The 20,881-nt window shown below is 39.7% G+C and overlaps 1 protein-coding gene, 1 long non-coding RNA gene and 1 other non-coding gene across 6 annotated transcripts in view; all 3 read right to left on the reverse strand.

Moving 5' to 3' along the window:
• LOC101744498 (neurobeachin) overlaps nucleotides 1-20,881 on the reverse strand; it is a 573,788-nt gene that overhangs the window by 439,189 nt on the left and 113,718 nt on the right. The gene's annotated exons all lie outside the window — the stretch shown is intronic.
• Nucleotides 1,287-1,393, reverse strand: LOC119629530 (U6 spliceosomal RNA). The gene has a single exon (XR_005245509.1). It is a non-coding gene; the product is annotated as a U6 spliceosomal RNA (small nuclear RNA).
• LOC134200131 (uncharacterized) overlaps nucleotides 4,508-20,881 on the reverse strand; it is a 109,395-nt gene continuing 93,021 nt past the window's right edge. Inside the window, exon 3 of the long non-coding RNA XR_009974905.1 lies at nucleotides 4,508-4,530. This is a non-coding gene — a long non-coding RNA (uncharacterized LOC134200131). The remainder of the gene's footprint in view (nucleotides 4,531-20,881) is intronic.

Below are 20,881 nucleotides of genomic sequence, written 5' to 3' on the forward strand. Positions count from 1 at the left end.
AGAGACGAAATTGCTGTGCTACCACGAGTACTGTAATGTTTAGTATAAGCGGTCAGGCAATGCTGATAACAAGCTCACACCAAGCGTGAAGAATTCGTCAAGCAATTCCAAGAATACTTTGGAAAAAATAAAATCACACTTGATGCTATAAATGTTGTCGTTCTTTCTTACAGAAATAATATGGAGTTTGAGCAGACTGCGCGAGCCGACGGCCTGACGAGGGTTGACGTGTCTGCTGCTAAATTGCGCGAAATCTCTTCGACACGCATGATTCCCTGGTAACTGATAGCTTTAAGGGCCAATAAACTAAATTAGTGGCCCTCTTATTAATTGTACGCAGATGAACCTGTTAGAATTTAATTAACTACTATGTGTTCTTAGTAGGCTTTAATTATGTATTGTGGTTAAGACTAATTGAAATTTCAATATATTTCTGGTGGCGTGTGTGGAGGTCGAACTCAATTGTATTAGAATTATGCATGATCGCTTCGCGACAGATAGACAATAGTTAGATAGCGAATTATTGGAACAACCAGTATTAGTATGACAACAGGTCTGCAGTGATGAAGCAATATTAATACAAAATTATGTGATATTACTTCACTACACGACGTTATTCCGGAGTTCGTGAAAATACTGTGTTGGGCATATCAATACTTGAAAAAAAAAAACCGCACTTGCGCTAAAATCAAACCACAGTTCAAACACTCATCATTTACATAAGGCGACGGAAATTTCCAGAACCAATACTTATGAAATGTTCATTATGTTCATTATGTTCACTATCATTATGTTCAACGTTAATAACACATACATTAACAGGAAACATTGATATTATTATATTATATTTTCTCGTAAATCTTCAATGTGAAATTAAACTTAGTTAGTATTAATAGAAAGGGCAAAGTGGATGGAACCTTTTATGAGTTTCAACTAAAAACGGTCAAGTTAATGTCAGGGGTGACTTCACTAAGGTCGTCGACTCTTTAAGGTCGGATTGACTGAAAAACTCACACAAGAATAATATACTATACATGTTAGAGTATGTTGACTCTGGAATCTGCTGGTCATCGCATCAAAGTCAAGTTCAATCAAGCAAGCCTACTCAGTTTACAGTGAGCATTTCGTTGCAATAAAAGGCAGAGTTAAATAGCACAACTTAACTGACAATATTAATTCTCCGTAAACTTTATTTACAATACAAAAAAAATACGAATATCTAATCAATGAAAACGTAATTTTCCGTCAAAACCTGCATCTACTCTTAGACATAAATTTAACCTAAAAAAAATGTGGAACGCTTCACGATTTTGCGTGTCATCCTTGCGCAGGGGCCATGCTAATCTTCTCTGTATCGTTCCAATTTTAGTATATGGACTGCCGAAGTAAGTATTAATAATATCAACAATACTAATTTATATGTAAGTCTGTGAAAAAAAAACATGACGTGTGTGTGCAAGTCACACACGGTAGAATTGAAACTTATAAAATATAAAAATAATCGCAAGGGTCAACCACTCCACAGTGCAATGGATCAGCCGCAACCCGGGGGAACCACCTGCATGATCACGGTATCCCGACGCCAGGTGGGTATAATTTAGCAAGAGAAATACGAGAACGTCTATCAATTGTGTAACATCTTGTAACCGCGATATAGGAATTGTTGAATTTACGTGCAGCGACATTTGTTGATAGCAAACTATTAGAAATAAAATAAACATGGCGCGTAACGGAAGAAATTAAGATGGCGCGTAACCGAAAATCGTTACATACGTTTTTTCTTCCCTACGTCGATAAATTTCACTTCAAAAATTATGTATTTGTAAATAAATCTGATAAAGTCACTTCAAAAATTATGTATTTGTAAATAAATCTGATAAAGTCCTAAGCCCTTAAAGCGAAGCCTGCGCGAACAGAGTACAAAGCGTAAAACGCGCGGGGCGTCCATGTGTACAAAACGAACGAATGAATCCGAGGAGTTGCCGCGTCCAATTATTCAGTCCGCGTTGTGTGTATCGCGACAAAACTCATCTAACTTTCGGCCGCGCCACTCACAGATGTGAATAATTCGACGAAAATTCAACCGAAATCCGAGGAATTTTCGCGAGAACTCACCGCGCGATGTGACGAACCGAAAAGTCCGCTCTAGACGAGCCATTGTGCGTGAAGGACTTATTTATCCAACCCTAATACAATTTGTGTAGGTTCATAATTGTTTTATTTTTATTTTATCTTCATTATAATTGTATATTAGGAAAAAACTCAACTAATTGTTGGCAACACTCAAGTTGCAGATAATAAAACGTTATTTTGCCTAAAATACCTTACGAACAAAACACATTGAATTGGCCGAAACATAAAAAAAAACCGTTAATACGAAGGACCTGTCATAATACCGGAATCATTACTGATTTTATTTCCATTACATTACATTACATTCATTACGGATTTTATTACTGGTGGTAGGACCTCTTGTGAGTCCGCGCGAGTAGGTACCACCACCCTGCCCATTTCTGTCGTGAAGCAGTAATGCGTTTCGGTCTGAAGGGTGGGGCAGCCGTTGTAACTATACTTGCGACTTTAGAACTTATATCTCAAGGTGGGCGACGGCATTTATGTTGCAGATGTCTATTGGCTCCAGTAACCACTTACCACAAGGTGAGCTGTAAGCTCGTCCACCCAATGGTGAAAAAAAAAATTATCACATAAATCTTGAAGAAGTGCTGTGCGAAGAGGCCATCAAACAAGAAGACGGGTTAAGATATCAACGTGGCACTGTTGTGTATTTTTATTTGCGGAAGGCAGTCATCCGCGCTCGCTCAAGCGTCCGCCCCGCGGCGAGATTGAAAACAATTTCCTCGACGACAGATGTCTATTCTATCAATGCTTCTGCCATGTTTATTTACGTTTATTTCTTATTTATAAGCCCCTTTGTCTCTTATCTTTTTTAATATTCTGTGCCAATAAATTTAGTTAGGCAATAAAAATTCAAACTAACAGTAGCTACATAATAATAATCTATATATATATTAGTACGTGAAGCAAAAACTTTGTATCCCTTTTTACGAAAATTTCGCGAACGGAGGAGTATGAAATTTTCCATACTTATAGATAATAGAGAAAGAGTGCACAATGCCAATTTTTTTTATTTTAAATAATGCATAAAAAATACGTTAAACCAATAAAGAAAACATTACACACACTAACATGTATTTGACACACACACGCATATATACTATATGTATTTGTTTATTGTTAGTCTGTGGTCAAGTTGCGAATAGATTAATATTTATTTCCTTATTTGTCTATAGTTGTAGCCTTAGCGAAATCTGTGATTATAGAAGAGAAGTCTTTGACAATAGAACCATAATAATGTTCAAACTTATAATATAAATTAATTATTAATAAAGTCGAATTTCGACTACCGGGCGACCACTAGTATGTATAACAAATTAAAAGATGCATCGAGCTGTATTTAAAATGGAAAAACAATTTTAATTTATTCACTTTTAAAAATATAATGAATAAATTGAAAGAGGGCAATACGAATTTTACATACTCATACATATTTTATGCAATCATTGTACCAGGACAACATAAAGCCGAGGAGAGAACAGTTACAGCTCCCGGCCTCTCTCTCCGAGACGTTTGGCTGTAGCGCCACTGCGCATAATTCTGCAGCGAAATGTAATTAATGCGGACTAAGAGAGAACAAACTGTACGTAAAACACAAAAATATACAGCCCCGATTATTGTCCTCCCTTTTCAGAGCTAATTTAATTTGCGGAGAAATGTTTGAACCTTTTTAAAAAGATCGTTGTCATAAACGAACTCCGGCTAAATTATACGAAATTACAATTTTTTTTATTTTCTTTGAGTGAATTAAGTTACCTTCTTTGTATCTTTTAAGAAGCTGAGTGAATTAAAATTGACATTCTTTATCATAGAAACTATTAAGGTTGCCAATGTAGTTAATATGCACTTAGTAATCGTTAAGTATTTTTACTGACAGTACTGTAAGCCGCGAAAAATACTTACGTCATGGTTTGAATGTCGAGGTAGCCATTATGCAGTACATCTTAACAACAAACGGGTCGTGAGCTCGTCCACCCATCCAAGCTCAAGTTCAATAAACAACAAACAACAGTGGGGATGTAACAAAACAATACTTTTAAAAATGTTTATCAGAGACATGGATCTTCGGCAAAAAGGAAATTATAAGGATGTAATTACTGTTTCATTTCCAAAGCTTACGCTTCAGAAATCGGGAAGATAACAGAATAGACGAGAGAGAGAGTACGGGGAAATGTATTTGTAAAAACAATATTTCCGTCGATCCATTATTGCGTGAAAAGTATTGAATTACTTCAAAAGAGACGTCTTTAAGACGAGTGTAATTGATTGTTTAACTTGGCTCGCCCGATTTGCTATTTCCAACGTTTAAAGTGTTTGCTGAGATCTGTCGAGCGACGGAAAAAACAATCAATTGAATAAAATTGAAAACGCATTTTTTTTTTTTTTTTTTTTTTCCTACCTAAGCTGATAGCCTTGAGAGGCTATGTCAGCGTAACCCTAAATTTAGTAGGTGAGCTCACGGGGCTCAAACCTGACGATGTTGCTAACACGAACCCTAGCAAGAGCCGTGCTTCGCAGAATCTACCACTGGATCGGAAACGCGACCCACTGAGAAGATCCGGCGAGAAACTCAGTGGGCTGTGTCTGAGAGTTAATTTACTCGTCGAGCCCTTCGTCGCAAGCAACGGGTTCGACGAGAACGGTGACCAGTGCTTGAAGTACCTAAAAGCACCGTTAGTGGATCAGGAGGATCCGAGATGACGTGTTTTGGGCGACGTCGACTGCTTTCCATTCGGTCCGCAGGATCGGGAATGTAGTTACCGGCGGCCACGATGAGAGGGTTCTCGTGTCGTGCCGCTTTATCGATGAAAACGCATTTTGCCACAACTCTATCATTTTGCCACAACTCTATTTATATTACGATTCAGAGAAAATCCGGCAGAATTCTAATTACACAAACCGGGAACCAATATCAGTTGGCTTAATGTCAAACGGAATTAGTTTCTAGTTAGTATGACGCGAAATATGTACTTGTGTTTAAATTCGTCACGGCGACTGTTAAATGGTTGCAATGGTGAAATCGTCCACAGTAGCAGCAGCTACTATTGTTCATGAATGTCGGAGACCACTTACTGTCGGGTGGTTCGACTGTTCGTCTGCTTGACGGCCCTACATCTTAATACTATTGTAATTTGTATTGAGAGTACCTCAATTATCTTCAATAAAACAAATACAGCTTAAATCTTGTCAAATAAATCATTGAAAATTTTCTCTAGCAACATAAAAGGCCTGTAAACAAACTTATCGAAATTGTTCGAATGCCAATCGTCGCTCCTCCATTATGAGATTACCCGGATACCCGGGCTAGTTCCCGGAATGGATCAAGATTTTATGCCGTTACCGTAACGAGACCAGGCCATTCCCGAAACCGAAAGATCAACATTGTTATTTCCTTACCAATATTATAACGGTTTTGCCGGTTAATAAAATGGTTACTTCAATTACGTGTTCGGTTAAAAATATCGATGGCAGGGTTATGTAGTTGTGATAAATATAATAGTCCACCGCTTCGAGAGTTCTGGTCAGGGTTAAAAAAGATGTCTATGGACATTCCACTCTATTTTACCAGATGGAGTATGAGCTTCTCTAATATAAAACAAATGGTTTCGCTTACTGATCGATGGTTTTAACAAATAACGAACTATTCAAGGTTATGTTAGCCTGGTACTTTTTTTCCTTTTTTACTCAACTAGTATGTATGTGTGGTATCTGTTTGTCTGTTACATGGCTGATGGATGAGGACGGAATGTAATTATGCAGAAGGAGGCGAAGTTCAGACAAATGTGAAAGTGATTAATGAACACAATTTACATTTTCAGTTACTTAAAGTTATGTTGATCTGATTATTTTTTTCCATAGCATACACAAAAGACATCATGCTAGCTGTCCAGATCAATAACCGGGCAGTTCCTAAGGCCCCAGTATCTTCACAAGGTTCTACCGCAACCTACTTTGAAACAATATCGAGGGGTGAAAGATAATTTGGTCTAAACGATATCTTGGGTCATATTTTTTATTGCTTTTATGAGTGGGCGAGCTCACAGCTCACCTGGTGTTAAGTGGTTACTGGAGCCCATAGACATTTACAACGTAAATGCGCCACCCACCTTGAGATATAAGTTCTAAGGTCTCAAGCATAGTTACAACGGCTGCCCCACCCTTCAAACCGAAACGCATGACTGCTTCACGGCAGAAATAGGCGGGGTGGTGGTACCTACCCGTGCGGACTCACAAGAGGTCCTACCACCAGTAATTACGCAAATTATAATTTTGCGGGTTTGATTTTTATTACACGATGTTATTCCTTCACCGTGGAAGTCAATCGTGAACATTTGTTAAGTACCTACGTATTTCATTAAAAAAATGGTACCCGCCTGCGGGATTCGAACATCGTTGCATGGCTAGATGATGATAGATTTATTTATTACGCGGGTGAAAGCTAGTTCACCCGCGTAATAAATAAAAAACGAGTCGTAAAATCGTTTTCCCATTTACATCAATAAAAAATCTACCAGGCTTACATAACAATAAGGAAGTGGAAGAGTCCGTACATAACGTACGTAAAACGGGTCCATTAATCTCACATCGATCCGGAACGTGCGTCCTTATGCATAATTACATTGGATCCCGTCCGTCTGCCTTTGTCCGGAGCTTGCTACCGACACCGCTACGACCAGGAAGTTCCTATATGTATAGGCACATACATATAAGTACGTACGGACGACCGCTTCGCGTCCATTCCGACACAGTTTCCTGAACAATTTTGAGGTATTATCGAGTTATGTTACCGTTTCCCGAACTATTTATAGGACTATTCGTGTCTTTGTGTGCTGAAGACAGTTAAATACAGACAATAATTACAATGAAACGTAAGTGAGAGTGAGATATTAATTGCACAACAAATTTCACATTACAGCCTTATGATGTAAAGTAGAATAAGAAACTACCATACTTCGTGAAAATAATACAAATTAGTAATATTTCTAATCACCAAGACAATCTAGTCAAATGAGGTCAAGAATGTGTTTTGGCTTTTTTTTTATTGCTTGATTTGAAAAAACGCCCGGTTCGCTGCAGGTATCCCGCATCAACACATGCGAGTGCCAAAGTTCACAGGTAAATTACTTCTCAACACATGAACGAAGACTCCGACGAGGAAACACAACACAGGCCTGTAGTACTGTAGTTGTTCGGGCCTTGTATATATGTAATATCTTGAAAATGTCGTAAGCGAGATTCAGGCATCTGTCAAATATCTTGTGTTTGTATGATGGCTACCCGTCACACATCTACTGTTTCAAAGTGAACAACGACCATTCACTCGTCATATCTTTTTTTTTTTTTTTTTTTTTTTTTTATTTTTTTTATGATTGATAGTTTACTGGTGGCCCGAAGGCCTTTCCAGTTTCACCAGGACAGGTGGGCGAGCAAAGGCTCAGCCAAGAGGGGTGGGATTTGCTAACAACTGCCCGAGCGCCTCCGAAGGAGACCTAACAACTCAAGAGCAGTTGTTTCGCGAATGAATCTACTACCGGATCGGAATCGCGACCCGCTGAGAAGATCCGGCGAGAAACTCAGCGGGCTGATGCATGGGTTAGGTTGCACGTCGACCTCTTTGTCGAGTTCGACGAGTACGGTTACCGGGGTCCCTAAGCCTGCCCCTAGTATTAGAGCTGAAGGCATCTAATGCAAAGGTTATTGGATCTGATGGATCCGTAAGGACGTGTCTAGGGCGTCGACGGTGACTGGCTCCTGCATGATCAGGATTCGGGGAGTAGTCAGCGGCGGCAACGATAAGGCGATTATCATGACGCATAGCCTTATCGAAGTATCGTTCCGACGCTGACTTCATGTATTTCCGAATTGATTCGAGGCCCAGGTCGTCGTGTAGGTCAACGTTCCTCACGAACCACGGAGCCCCGACAGCTAACCTGCAAAAGCGGGATTGTAGGGATTGGAGGGTGTCTATGTGTGTGCGGGCCGCGTGAGCGAACACCACACTCGCGTAAGTCATGACGGGCCTTATGCAAGTTTTGTAAAGTGTCACCTTGTTCCGAAGGGACATTTTACTCCGCTTACAGATCATGGGGTAGAGTCTACCGAGAATAAACGCGGCACGGTCACGGACTGATTTTATATGCGGGCGGAATGTCATCGATGCATCCAGGGTAACGCCCAGGTACTTGACCTTCCTGGCCCAGGGTATGGGTTGTCTAAAGAGAGTAATCGGGGGTGTGAGATTCCTCCTCCTAATCCGGGAGGAAATCCGTGTGGAGCTTCCCCTCTGAAATAGCACCGCAGTACTTTTCGCTGGGTTGATGTCTATGCGCCATTTTCGGAACCACTGTCCTAGGGCTAGGGCTGCGCTCTGAAGCTTCTTCGCGATTAGGGACTTATTTCTACTAGAATAGTAAACAGTCGTGTCGTCGGCGAATAAAGCTAAATGGGTCGGCGGCGACCGGGGAATATCGTTGACGAATAAGCTAAATAGGAGGGGTGAGAGGACAGAGCCTTGCGGGACTCCAGCTGTGAGAGGTCGTGGGGAGGAGCGGGTTCCCTCGACTCGATATCGAAAAGAGCGGTTCGACAAGAAGTCCCGTATGATGAGCACGAGACTATCCGGCACGCCCATGTTGAATAGTTTGAAAATCAAACCATTGTGCCAGACTTTGTCGAACGCTTTTGCGACGTCGAAGAAGAGAGCTCCCGTGTATAACGGTTTTGGTCGATTAAGCCCCACAAGAATGTGCTCCGTGAGGCGGTGCACCTGTTGAACGCATGAGTGATTTGTACGGAATCCGAATTGTTCATCGATAAGAATGCCCTTGGATGAGACGAAGTCTCTGAGGCGTTTGTAGAGCAGACGCTCATACAGTTTGCCTAGAGACATGAGGAGGCTAATCGGGCGGTAGCTCGTCGGATGATTTTTTGGTTTACCGGGTTTATGTATGCCGATAACGTCCGCTTCTTTCCACACCGCGGGAAAGATACAGTTCGCCATAGCGGCATTGAAAATAGATGCCAACATCACGATGAGTTGGACGGGTAGAAGTTTAATAACGCGGTTGGATATACCGTCGGAACCGGGAGCCTTGCGAGGACGTAGGTCTTTGATCAAGTCTTTAACTTCCATTGGGGTGACGGGTGGTAACGCATCAGAGGGTGGCAAGGAGGCTCTGCGTTCTACCTCACTGTCTACTAATTCTACATGAACAGGGTCCACGGATTGAGTGCTGGGCGTGCACTGGGTTTGCAATGTATCGGCCAGCAGCTCTGCTTTTTCGTCATCATCGAACGCCGCGAGTCGGCCTGAGGGGCCTACGAGGGGGGGCATAGTTACTACCGTATCCGATTTGAGAGTACGAGCTAAGCGGTAGTAAGACCTTTGAGAGGGCGCGAGTCCTTCTAAGAAATCAGACCATCTGGCATCTCGGACTTCGGTGATGCGAGACTTTACGTCGCGTTGTAGGGCACGCATTCGAATACGATTTTCCGCGGTAGGATACCTATCGTACGCACGGATCGAGGCGTTCTTAGCTCTAAGGACTTCCCTAATATCGTCGGGCAATTTGAAGCGGTGAAGGAAGTCCTCCGCTACAACTTGCTTCGATGACCTATCTAATGTCGAGGTGATGTGTGACGTTACGATGTCTATGGCTTCAGCGGTATCCTGAGGAGACGGGATAGAGTCCGGACTAAACGGAAGCGATGGTGGATCAGATTCAGCCAGGCTGATGCCCAGCGTGTGCCAATCCACCACAGTCCTCGTGACGGGAACGGAATCGGGAGCGCGACCGAGCTTCATAACGACGGGACGGTGGTCTGAATCTAACTCTGAAACTACTTCGATCGAGTGTAAGCGCAGAGTTACGTTTTTTAATAACGCTATGTCGAGTATATCCGGGCGATGCGCGATATTTAGCGGGTAATGAGTCGGGGTTAGCGGAGCGACGATATCGAAGGCGAGATCATCGACTAACGCGTCAAGCCGCCTGCCATTCGGGGTTGTGGTGTGTGAGTTCCACCTGATGTGTTTACAATTTAGGTCGCCCGCCAGAATGACAGAGCTCCCCATACCGAGCAGCGCCTCGATATCACTGCTTAGAACGATCTTATCCGGTGGAAGATAAACGGACGCGATAACGATCGGCGCGTGTCGTCATATCTATTAATATATGTAATAGCTTAATACTATATGTCCCGTCAGCACGTCTGTTAATGTGAGAAAGAATAATCTACAGCAAAAACATGTCGAAATAGCATTCCTAGCAAACTTTTGATTAAAATTTAATTATAATAACTTTCGCTCTCGTCATATTTCAAAAGATCAAATCTATAATCCATTCATCACTTTGTAGAAGATGACGTTTTGATCATTAAACTTGAGAAATTCAACCTCGAAAGTATTCTATTTTGATACCAAAGTAATTTACAAGTTGGCAGTTGTTCAAGTCCGAGTTCAGGAATAGTTCAATTTAACTTCCAGATACTAAGGACTAGTATCTTTAAGGAACGACGTCAGGACTGATATAAGTACTAATACTGTCACGGCTGATATATGAACTAATATTGTAAGATGAATGTTAATTTTTAAGCTATTGCAAAATTTTTATCGCGGGATTTGAGCGCGGCGACCGAACCAAGAAATTCCGTAACGAAAATAAAACCTAACACCACTCACTTCGCCTAGCATGTAGCTCGCGTTCAACACATTCACACGTTACGCTTGTGTAGTGTTTGTGAATAAGCGCGCGGCGTAACGTCGCACTGCGCGCGCAGCATGAAAAGTCTGGCCATCTCTCTTTCGCGCGGCCTAGCTTATGAGTGTGTAGGGGACAGTTAATGTTTTGCTTTTGTTAATGTTTAAAAATATAGCGTGGTCTATTTTATTATTGTTTTAATATAAAATTATTATTGTCTAATTATAACTGCACGAGTTGATAAAATATGCCATGCAATTACTTTACTGCGGCAGTCCCCGAGTGCCATTTGTGTTTTTTTTTTGTTAATGTTTCTGACGATAAAATTATAATCGTAGATATTGAAATGTGAGAAATATTATCATCACACCAAATATTAAAGTAGATGATAGTACACAGATAACGAAAAAAAACATGTTTGCAATTCACACATTGTAGCAATGTAAACTTTTAAAAATTTTGGCTTCTCGATAATGAGACGAATGTAAATTTTTGGGAAGAGGATAATTGTAGGGTTTAGTAATGATCATAGTGATATAAAGTTTGATAATTATTTTACATTTTATTCATGTACATTACATAAATTTATTCAGAATGTATTAAGTACGAATATTAGGTACGAAGCAGAGCCACAAAGAGAACCATGAATATAAGAAACACTGTATAATGCTTCCTATCTCCTTTTCTCCCATGTTCTTATGAATTTATGTGTCTGTCTCTTTTTACCGTCGCTTTTTCGTTTCATCGACATTCGAATCACAAAGATGTTAAAAAACTTCACAAAAAATCGGTTGTCTGTAAAGTCGGTTTACTAACGATAGTTGAACGTGACAACGTCATAAGAAAATACTGATGGATGGTTTCATTTTTCAAAAGAAAATTTTAATTTTATTTGTTTGATAGATATTTTGTATGGATACAGAGAAGGAGGTAAATGGAAATCACTATTGAATTGATCAAGTTACATTTATTTGTACGCATAAATACATTTATATCAATTTTTTTTTACAATGTACATGGTTTTTTTACAAGTATGAATGTGCTTTGAATTGTATTTGTATAGCAGCTGTCCACGCGGATGCATCGCTCACTCAAGTAGGAGAGAGGCACATGTCGAACGCTGCCGAACGCGGAGGCCGATTGTGCGTCTTTGTCGCTCGTTGCGCGCTCTCGCTTGCACTTCAAGCCTTAAATGGAGCGCCTCAGAGCGAGGTAACGCCGCATGAGTCATGTTTCTTCGTGCGTTCAGCCGACTCCATCGAATTATAAGACGTTGTCACGTCAAAAAGTTTTCACAAAAAATATTAAAGACAATTTGTAACTAGGGCAACACGAAAGCGAGGAGTTACAATACAGTAATGATAACACGTGACAGTTGATACTGTTCAATACACGAGCCCCAATTAAAGAAAGAGATGCCGGATAAAAACAAATAATCGAGAATAAAAAACGTAACGAAGCAATTACTGGGCGCCAAACGAGCGTTCTCCCGATGAAAAGAGACAAAACAAATGGCTTCATTAAAGTCTTCCTCTTTTTTTTGTGAGGGAATCGCCAAACAGGAGCCAAATGTACGTAAACTTTATGCGGGCGTCGGAATTAGAATCAAAGCTGAAATGTTTATTGAGAATTGATTGCTTAATAAAACGGCCGCTTTTTCCAATACAATCACGACTCAATTCTGTCATAAGCATAAAGGCAGTCGCGGTATAAGCAGTACTCATTAGGGATTCCTTTTGGAAACAGAAACGACCCAAAAAAGGAAAATTCTTAAAAGTCAGTAATTTACCGTTTTTTTTTTAAATGATTCTAGAGATTATTGAAGAATAACTTTTTGAAGAAATTTCGAACTTAGTTCATAATTCCCCAAAATATCACACATAACAAGCAAAATCCCAAGCCTAAGGATTTGTTATATTTTCCGAATGTACACCACATTATTAGATGTTCGCAAAAAATACAATTTCTGTTACAGCGTTATATTTTTTGCTCCAAAAAAGGACCAAAAGTTCTCATATTGCTGCGCGGCACGATATCCGACGTAATTTTATTACATGCAACTTAATATGGTTTCGTGTGAGAAAATACCGGGGACAAACAGAGAAATGCTGCTTTGATTTATATGTATTCCGCACACACAAAAAGAAATAAAAAACCTTTAAATTACTATGAGCTTAAATTACTATAACACAATGCAGTATGGTTCAATTAATGTATTTCAATTATACTTATAGTTACACCGGTATTTACATAATAATTTATTCATTCGGTTCTAGGATACAATCAAAATGACAGTGGTTATTTACATTTTTCATACTAAAGATGGAGTCAGCAGGAGATTGTTCGATGCTGAAGAAGAAAACAATGGTCATAGAATATTCATATGCGAACAATGTGATGAGATCAGAAACGGACAAAATGTAAGGGTCGTATTCCTTCAACAAAAGTCAGTAATAAAACCACCTTCGCGCTCCGGAAATAATGGTCACATTAGACGCACGGTGAACTTGTACAAATAAGGGAGGCCATATCAACGTTACGCGAACCCCATAACAATAAGCATAATCTAAATGGGTCGGATTTGTTCGACGTATGGGCTTATGGGGATGTTATTCTTGGGGTTTGGCTCCAAGGTAGGTGAATGAGTACTTTACCGGTCGCTCGAAAGGTAAACTTTACATTAATGCATTCTGAAGTTTTACATACATCCACTAGAGGTCCGACTCTGTGTTTAGCTCGAGGATAAAGTGTAGGGGGAATTCGACGTCGACTAAAAACGTTTATTATCTCGACTGGTGGACGAAGCGTTGCGCTGTAATTATTGCGTAGTTCGAGTAAAGTGTAGTTAAAGTAATTAACCTAAATTTAAGACTTTGTTCTTTAACTAACATTGCGTAACGAGAGGACAATGTTTAATGTCAGCATATTTGCAAGAAGCAGTCGAAATATTAAGTTTAGTTAGTCAAACACTAGTTAGTCAAACACAAGATAACTTATAAAATTTTTGACAATTTAATTAATCAAAATGTTTCTGTTGCAAAATGTCTGCTGTCAAAATGTTGTTGTTTCCAGTTAAATCGTAGCTGGCTCATTTCAACATAGCCGGAATGAAACAGGGTGTATCAAATTCGAGAGCACAACGAGCTCTCCAAGACTGAGGGCCTGCATTGGGCGTTAGGGCCAATTAGAAACGACCTCTCGCTGGAGACTCTTCAATCTTCGAGCTGAGACTTTACGTAAAACATCGCATCGGTTTTCACTGAACTTACCACTCTGGAAAGATCTTGATATGTTTTAACACGAATTCATTAGTTTTAGTTAATTTTTTTCTAAATCACTTTTTCAAAAACCCGTGACAGTGCCAACATAAATCATTTTGATTTTCCGAACCGAACCTTCAAACAGAATACTGCAAATTACGCATCAAACATTCTTGCTATATCGAAATTCTCGCTTGAGAGAATATTCATTGGATATTCTATCCGTATTTAGGTCGTCATGTTTTTGTTATCTCATCCGTAACTACATGAGCACACGACCCGATGTATTCATTGATTTCGACAAATTATTATTGATGGATAAGTCGGATCTCTGTTTTCGCACTAGGAGTATATAATGTACATAGGAGTACATATATGCCTAGTACAATTTACTTTTGTATTGACTGAATCCAATTTCGGTTCTTTTGAATTCATTTGGGTCTCTTCATTCCCAGATATTCTTACGCGAGAGGTATTTATCCTACCTCCTCAATGGTTCTGGGTATTTGGTAAATAAGTAGATGTTTCAATAAAAATCGGTTTAAATAGCCGTTCTCGACATACATTTTTGTTAATATAGATAAAATAAAAAAAAATATGGGGCTGATTTTCGGTTTTGGTAGCGGCAGAAAAAGGTGAGTAAGGGATCTACGTATGGTAGGGTGTGCTGTGAGCTCGGACGGGCAGGGACCACTCTCCTGTCTGTTGCTACCAAGTCATACCTTCCAGTTTGCATTATAGAATATTTGGTCATGGAGTATGTATGTATAGCCCTTTCTTCAATATCACGGGAAAGAGAGTTCCTATGTGCATTAAAAAACATCACATAGTCACATGCACGCTTTGCATTTTAGAAAGCTAACGGACTGATCGATTCTCAATAATAGACTAGTGTAATAAAAGCACCTAAATTAATTAAGACATGATTAAGCCGAGCGTTGTATACCGTCGAGAGAACAAGATTAAATGTAGCAGATTCTCGGTCCGAGCTGAGACTTGATGAGATTATGAAAACATTCTTGTGCGTCCTTCATAATACCGCATTATATAATAAATATGTGCATGTAAGACAATAGTTATGTGGCCATTTTATTACGGTTAGATGGTAACCACTAGTATGGACCGACTGAAGGCCTTTTTTGTTATTAGTCGAGTTATTACCAATCATTTAAACATGATCTCTGTCACACAAGAGATATACAGTGTAGTCTCAATGGTTCTACCGGCTTGTCTTTTATAAAGTTTAATAATTGTAAATAGACATGCTTTAACAAAAACCGACTTCAAATAGAAAAAAAGTGTGTGTGTCCGCTCCGACGCACGACTGGAGTTTACTGGATATAAAAAATTAAACGAAACAATACGAGAAATAGTTCTATATTACGACAACACGATACACTACAGATTATTAACAAATTAACGAGACACAAAACAAACGACTAACAAATATATGAAAATACAATAATGAGAGAAACGCGCGATCAGTACGAGGCTTTGTGGCGGACTGCCGGCGCAGCAGCCCGGCGTCACCTGCGATAACGCGGCCGCGCGTTGGCTCCTGATTGGCGCGCGCACGCATCACGCAATCAGGAGCCAATCAGGCGCATAACGCATTTCGTGTGACATGCTAGTACGATTTTGGTCCCCATAATTTTCATACCCCGGGCCTATATATGTAAATCGATTCTTAAGGAGTAAACTCCAAAAAAAAAATTCCAAAACAAATTAATGTACACTAAAAACAATAATCATCGAAATCGGTTGGCGTGATATTGAGTTATTCATCTATTTGTCGCGCACGTACTTAATGCAAATTTAAGACTTATATGGTTTTCTCATGGATACCGTTAACAGAACTGGTGTAAATTGAAATGGGACTACACGGGAAGCGTCAGCTTTCTAATAAAAAAAACAGATCATCAAAATAGATTCACCCAGGCAAAAGTTATGAGGTAACAAACATAACAAAAAAACATACCGTTGAATTGAGAACCTCCTCCTTTTTTGGAGTCGCCTAAAAACAAAATCTACAGAGCTTTTCAAAGCTATTAAGCTGGCTAGTGTGCATCAGTGCTGCGTACAGTGTCAAATGAGACCGGCGTTAGTTTGGAAGTGCAGACACTAGTCGGATCCAGTACTAATCCTATTACATCCACGTTTTGTGTGTGTCAATCAGCGTTGGTGCGACATAATCCCGGTCCGCGCTGATCAATGTGTCCTCCTCATCCAGTGGATAGCGCACTCGCAACGGACGCCTGCATTATCGAAACGTTTTCAATGTTCCAAATTTCTAATTACAATCAATAAACTGGTGGTAGGACCTCTTGTGAGTCCGCGCGGGTAGGTACCACCGCCCTGCCTATTTCTGCCGTGAAGCAGTAATGCGTTTCGGTTTGAAGGGTGGGGCAGCCGTTGTAACTATACTGAGATCTTAAAACTTATATCTCAAGGTGGGTGGCGCATTTACGTTGTAGATGTCCATGGGCTCCAGTAACCTCTTAACACCAGGTGGGCTGTGAGCTCGTCCTCCCATCTAAGCAATAAAAAAAAACCCGAATATTTATTTTGCGTGAAATGATATTTCTTATTGTGATTCCTGTAATTTATACTGGAATACTGCCATCAGTTTAGAAATATTAGGACAAAGATTTTAATTGTTTTTTTTTAGCATTAGTTAAGTAGACTTTTGGGGCCAACTGGTTTTGAAATATCAAAAATTATCTATACTAATATAATATTATAAAGAGGAAAGATTTGTTTGTTTGTTTGTTTCGAATAGGCTCCGAAACTACTGGACCGATTTGAAAAATTATTTTTCCATTAGAAGCCGACATTGTCCCTGATGAACATAGGCTACTTTTTTTTTATTTTATTTTTTTGGTTTCATGTGTGTTTTAATGTTTCCGAAGCGAAGCGAGGGCGGGTCGCTAGTTATATATTATATAAAAACGAGTTGAACGGTAAAAGCAGTTTTAGTTATCTTCCGAGCAAAATATGTTAAACGTAAAAGTTATGGATTAACTGGCTATCTGAATTTTCAGTGACTTTTACATTCTGTAAAGTCGTTGATGGAAATTTCTTCGACGGTTCCATCACGAGATGGACGCGAGAGTGCCACTGACGGACTTCAACTGTTTCCTCAACCGCACTTTTCTTGACTCTACGATAAAATCTATTCTCGTCACGAAAACCTCCTGATTTTATTATTTCAATAAATCATATTAGAGTGTACTGGGGAACAACATGAAACATGCAATGAATTTATGATCTATCAGGCGACGGTATTATCAGAACGGTATATCCACATGATTACTATCGTTTGATCCCGAGATAACATTAATGAAGCTGGACACACTTAGTCTATCGGGAGTCGTCCCGACTAATCCTTTCCGGTTTATATCACGATAAATTATCGCTTGCGATGTGTTCCCGTCATAATGAAGCCGACCGGATTTATCGGACGAGACCGGCCGAGAATTGAATCAAAGCTAATGTCTTGGCCGCGCGACTATGGGATGAAATATGCTCAGATCAATACCAGGACGCTATAACGTGCTAGGAAGTTTATGAACGGAAATCTGAACGAAGATAACGTAGATCGTTGACATATTTAAAAGTTATACATATATATCAGCGTAACCCTGCTATTTAGTTCATTAAGATTAGTTAAAGTGAACTGTTTTCCCAATGTTAAAATTGTTAGTTAACGGTTATAAGTCCAACCCAAGTCGTTTGAGACGGTATTTAAGAGAATTCATGACTAAACTACCCCCACTGCTGTACTATAAATACAAGTGACTATTGTCGCACAAGACCATACCCGATCCTGTAGACCGAATGGTAAACAGTCGACGTCGTCCTGAGCACGTCATTACGGATCTTCCCGTTCCACCGTCACCGTCCTGAATTAACCCATAGACATAGCCCACTGAGTTTCTCGCCGGATCTTCACAGTGGGTCGCGTTTCCGATCCGGCGGTAGATTCTGCGAAGCACTACTCTTGCTAGGGCCAATGTTAGCAACACTCTCGGTTTGAGTCCCGTGAGCTCACCTACACGTCAAGGAGAAGCTGAAATAGCCTTTCAAGGGTGTCAGCATAAGTAGGAAAAAAACGCACAAGGCATTTCGACTCGAGCTGTCTGTTGTAATCGCTGTATACTTGAAATGTAATAAATGAAATTCATTGGAAAAGTGAGTCTTAATTACTGTCACTATGGAAGGCAATGATAATGATGAAGAGAATTAAAAAAAAAACATGAAACTAGCTTCTTCGTCATATATTATTGTTCGTATTACAAGGTTTTTTTTTATTGCTTAGATGTGTGAACGAGCTCACAGCCCACCTGGTGTTAAGTGGTTACTGGAGCCCATAGACATCTACAACGTAAATGCGCCACACACCTTGAGATATAAGTTCTAAGGTCTCAGTATAGTTACAACGGCTACCCCACCCCTCAAACCGAAGCGCATTACTGCTTCACGGCAGAAATAGGCAGAGCGATGGTACCTACCCGTGCGGACTCACAAGAGGTCCTACCACCAGTAAACCAGGTTTTATTTCACTTTGATAAAATAAGTCGTCGACATTTCGCTGGATTCGTATCTGGATTTATCGTTAAATAAATCAACAAACGAATGAACTGCGCACGAATGATCACTTATGATAATAATAAATTGACTGAGCTAGGAATCCGGAGTCTTCTAAGAGATTTCTCTAGCGTAAATAACACATAACGGTATGCCATCCTTCATCAAAAAACCCTCGTCACGTTGCGTGAAACCAACTAAATAATCCGAGACCACTTTCTGGGGATAATAAATATGACACCTCCCGTAGTTTATGTCTCCCTGGTAGCCGGACACGACAAAGGATTGTTTCAGATTTCACCGCACACCTTAAAATGGCGTAATTATTCAAAAACAAGATTATCTCATCCTTTGTTTTACTTAATTACGATGAAAAGCTTATTTGCTTTCATGTTACGGGAAAGTAATTAAATTCTGTAAAACATTTTCCTCCTTTTAAATTGTTAAAATTTCAATTTAGTCGAATTTTCTGAATCCTTCAACGCGACATTCACAATTACCTTAAATACTTAATATTTAGTAAAATAAAACAAAATAAGGTGGTAAAACATTCATGTAATATTCAAAACTAATAAGTTTGACAACAAAATGTTCGCCGCAGTCCCCTGCCTAACGAGTCTTCAATTTACTCTGAGTGTGAATCAATTTATCAACATGGCCGACGAAATATGCGCAAAATGTGTCACGTTTCTCTACAATAAAGTTACTCGCGGGAAATTCGCGGTATTAAATTTATATTTTCGCCCGTACGTAGAAGAGTCTAGATTCTTATCGAATTACGAAACGACGCCGCGACGCCACGCAGAGCGAATAATGTGAGTGGCAGATCTTCGGATAAATTACAGAGCAAGTCAGCTCTGAAGGCGGTTAAAGAGACAGTGGGCAAGTTCTTTGAGAGCACTTTGAATATTACAGACAATTGAAAATATATAACGTACTAGCTGACCCGGCAGATTTCGTAGTGCCTCAATCGATAAATAAAAGACCTAAACTTTTGTATAAAAAAAAGATATAACAAAAAAAAAGGAATCCGTCCAACGGGGGACACATCAAAGGAAAAACAAAATTGTTATTCTTATTTAATTCCGAGCATTTTCATATTTATATACCTTTTAAACCTTCTCTGGACTTCCACGAATAATTCAAGACCAAAATTAGCCAAATCGGTCCAGCCGTTCTCGAGTTTTAGCGAGACTAACGAACAGCAATTCATTTTTATATATAAAGAAGAAGAAGATGTTCAAGTCTGCTATTAGCTTAATATTTATATTGACTAGGAATGCGTAGCTTGATTGCCTTAAGCGAGTTTCAAGATAGACCAAAGTTACTTTGTCATCTCCGATTTCTTTTAGGATGGAAGGATGCAGGTTTCGAGGACGGTTATCAGAATCCCTATGCTCCCAGTACTAGAGGTGTAAGCATTTCATAATTGTGGTAGTGGATCGGGTGGAACCGTAACGACGTGTCGTCTATGGTGTCATCGAGCAGATACCACAATACAAACTCAACCAAATTGAGTATAATCACGTCACTATGAAAGGTCGTCCACATTATATTACATGCATTGGACAGATCATACAAATTACTACTTCGTCAGAACTAAGAACTAGTAGGTCGCCTTGTCCAAAACTTCCCAGAGAAGACGAAGCAATGAACAGAAGGTTTACATAATAATACTTGCAGTTTTGTTCGCAAACGAATTGTTAGCTTTGAAAGAAAATGTCACAATCACGCAAACGTTCGCTTTGAGCTAAATATTCAATGAGGTAATAGTTACAGGCAGGTTATTGGCTATAGATAACTAGACCTGCTCTAAGGTTTCGATCGCATAAAGTTTGTTATTCAGAAGAAATAAAACACGTTACGTTTACAAAAAATAAAATTGTGATTGAAAGGATCACTGGTTGGTTGCCCGGAGGCCTTTTCAGTTTCACCAGGACAAGTGAGCGAGCACGGGCTCAGCCAGGGGAGGATTTTATAATAATATTATATTACATACTATGGCAGATCAAAAATCCATTGTGGATAGCATTTATGCTTCGATCAACAATAGTAACTAGATTTCGGGTCGGTGCATAAAATCCGTCTCGTCAAATAACAGCGCACTTGAAATGTGAGCTCTTATTTTGTTTAGTTCACTTCAAACACAGCCAATGTCAACCCGTCTCACAATACCGCAGTGTGTATTCAAAAGTTGCA

Source organism: Bombyx mori, chromosome 14 (assembly GCF_030269925.1).
Source record: "Bombyx mori chromosome 14, ASM3026992v2".
Lineage (NCBI taxonomy): Eukaryota > Metazoa > Arthropoda > Insecta > Lepidoptera > Bombycidae > Bombyx > Bombyx mori.